The sequence below is a fragment of the Borostomias antarcticus genome (genome assembly GCF_949987555.1).
Source record: "Borostomias antarcticus genome assembly, chromosome: 2".
NCBI lineage: Eukaryota > Metazoa > Chordata > Actinopteri > Stomiiformes > Stomiidae > Borostomias > Borostomias antarcticus.
In genome coordinates, this window is record NC_140235.1 from 2,365,597 (window position 1) to 2,368,728 (window position 3,132).

The following is a 3,132-nucleotide window of genomic DNA, read 5'->3' on the forward strand; positions in this document are numbered from 1 at the left end:
GAGTCCAACGACGCGCGCTCGGAAACGCGCACGCACACACAAACACACACACTCGCGTCACAGCGCGCACACACACTCCCTCCGGGGCCCGTTCGAGAGGATCGGGACCGCGCGGTCGACGATCGGCGCCGCTCGCAGCACGGATGTGCCCGTTTCCCGCGTCGGGGCGAAAGTACGTCTGACTTGACTCGCTTGTAATTGCGTGCGTGCGAGATTTCGGCGCACCGGGCGCCAGCGGTCGTTTGAGCGAAGCGCCGGTCAGCCCTGGAGGTGCTCCTCGTTGACCGTGCCACGCAGCGCCTCGACGGCCGACAGGTTCCGCCAGCATCGGCCGCCGTTTCAACAGACCGCCCGCAGTTTGATCTCAGACGCACGCCAGAGAGAGCCCCGCCCCCAGCCGATCATGACTAGAGGTGCATTCTGGGTCAACGCCCGGGACGGAGAGAGGATTTGGAGCCTGAGGGAGGAGGGGGTTACGTAGTTAGAACGGGGGAGGGGGGAGGGAGGGGGGGGGTTCGGCTTTGTTTTTGTTTGTTTGGGGGCGGATCAGCCAGCTGCTGCCCCGCCTAAACGCCCCCCCCCCGCCCCCACCCCACCCCCCAAATGCCCCGCTTTACAATAAGGCCCCGTCCTGCTGGCGTGATGGCTATCGGCGCTTTCCTGCTAAAACGCTAATATGCAAATCTGTGGCGGAGTGTTGGCCCCGTGACCCCTGACCTCCCCGGCCCCCGAGCCTCTATTCAGATCTATTTGTCGGAGCGGCTTTTAAGTAGATCAGCTCATTTGCATGTTAATTACGTACAGACCACTAATTGCTGGATTTGCCACAGCCGTGCGGTGCGCTGTTGGAAGCCCCCCACCCCAACCTCCATACACACACACACACGCGCACACACACACACACACACACACACACACACACACACACACAAATCGCTGTTACCCCCCTAAATTCTATGGGAGAAGGTGGCCAACTGTGCACCTTTCCATACAGAGCTTGCATCCACACACACACGCACACACACACGCACACACACACGCGGTGTGCCCTATGCCGGGCGCCCCCCCGGGGCTGTTTGTTTTGCTGTCAGTCACGGCCCACACAAACACAGCGACCAGGTTCACATGCTAATCGCTGCCTTCTCTGAGATTAGCTTGGTAATTTTACCTCGGGTTCATTAGCAGCAGGGAAAACAAGAGAGGGAAATCTCTCTCTCTCTTTCTCTTTCTTTCTCTCTCTCATTCTCTCCGTCCCTCCCTCTCTCTCTCTGTACACAGTTAAGAGCTCCAGTCCTCCACAGAGGGGGCCCAGGCTGGGAGAACTCTACCCCAGATAACAGCTCCTGCTGTGGGGTGGGAGCAGTAACGAGGGCTGGGGTTATCTGGACTGGTTAGGAACTCCTTACTACCTCCTAACACACCTGCTACTATTCCTTAAACATAGGTGTTTATTTAGAGGGAGCAAGAAGGTGGTCATTCCAAATAGGTCAAGGTACATTTGACTGTCCCCCTGCCGGACACACCTGAGGTCAAAACACAATCCCCAAACCATTTTAATTAGTTAACGCTATCTGCGCTCGTTAGGCACGACGGAACCAGTGGGCTGTTGCCAAAAAAAACTCTCTCCCTCCTCACTTTATTCCATCGTCTTTCCCTTTTTAATCGCTCTACTTATCCCTCCCGATGTCCTCCTCCCTCCCTCCGTCTGTCTCCCTCCCTCCCTCCCTCTCTCCCTCTCTCTCTCTCTCTCTCTCTCTCTCTCTCTCTCTCCCTCCGTCTCGCTCCCTCTGTTCTCTCCCGTCAGTCAGCGGCGTCGGCGGCAGGACAAGGCGCCGCGTCACTCCCCCCCCCCCCCCGCGCCCGCCGTCTCATCAGCGTGTCAGCGGTAATGACTTAATGAACACTTCTCCCCCGGATTAGCTCTGACAGCCCGTCAGCTCATCTCCCCCCCCCGCCCCCGCGCCCCCGGCCCCCCGAGCACGGCCCCCTCGGCGGCGGCGCCGCCAGGCTAGCCGCTAGCTAACCGGCCCGCGGTCCGTAGCCGCGATTAGCGCTCGCGATGCTAATGAGCCTGACAATAGGGGAGGATGGCAGGAGCAGTCGGAGAGAGAGGAGGGGATGAGACAGATAGACAGAAGAGGAGGAGGAAGAGGAGGAGGAGGAGGAAGAGGGCTGTCAGCGGACTGGTGTCTTGACGGAGAGCGAGACGCGATGAACTCCCACTCGATACGGCTCTATTCTTCAGAGGAGACGAGAGGATGAAGGGCCAGATTAATAGGCTGCTGCAGAGACGAGAGATCAGCCTGCGTAGCCACAGAGAGATGGGTGTGTGTGTGTGTGTGTGTGTGTGTGCGCAGCGCGCGGGTGTGTGTGTGCGGGTGTCTGGGTGCCCTCATGACACCCTGACAAACAATCACGACTACAGACTAGAAACGTCATGATCGGCACTGCGCACACGCGCACACACGCACACACACACACACACACACACACAGCGCTCCCCCGAGCACCCGCTTGCGAGTGGCCCAGCCTCCCTTTCAGAGGATAGCGGTGTGATAACAGGTCTGCCAATCTGTGAGGAACAAAGGAGAGAGGAGAGGAGGGGAGGAGGGGAGGAGAGGAGGGAAGGAGAGGGATGAACTGAAATGAGCTTTCTTGTCTAATCCTTCAGGTTCTTTTCGTGAAGCTCTCATCCCCCCCCCCCCCCCCCCTCCCAAACCCACCCACCCGTTTTTTCCCTTCACAACTTAATTGGCTGGAAAAGTGCTTGACATGCAAAGTTGGTGACATTAACAGGGGAACGTGTTTGACTAAACCGGAACGCAAGTGACAGCTAAATTGTACCTAGGGGAAATTACGAAGCCTTCAACATGGTTAGTTTCCTTTCTTGCGAGGAGATGTGAGGGAGAGAGGGATGTAATTGCGACGCCACTCGCTTTCGCCAGAAGTGACGGGAGTTGGAGAGACGTCTCCCTCTCGGGGGGGAGGGGTTTGGCGAGGTTTCGGCGAGGAGCGTGATCGGGGGGGAGGGGGGGGGTTCGGAGGGGAGGGCGGGGTGTGGAAGTCGCTCAGACGTTCCGATAAAAACATTGACATTTAGAGTCCCGGGTTCCTTCCTGTAGAATTGCGCAG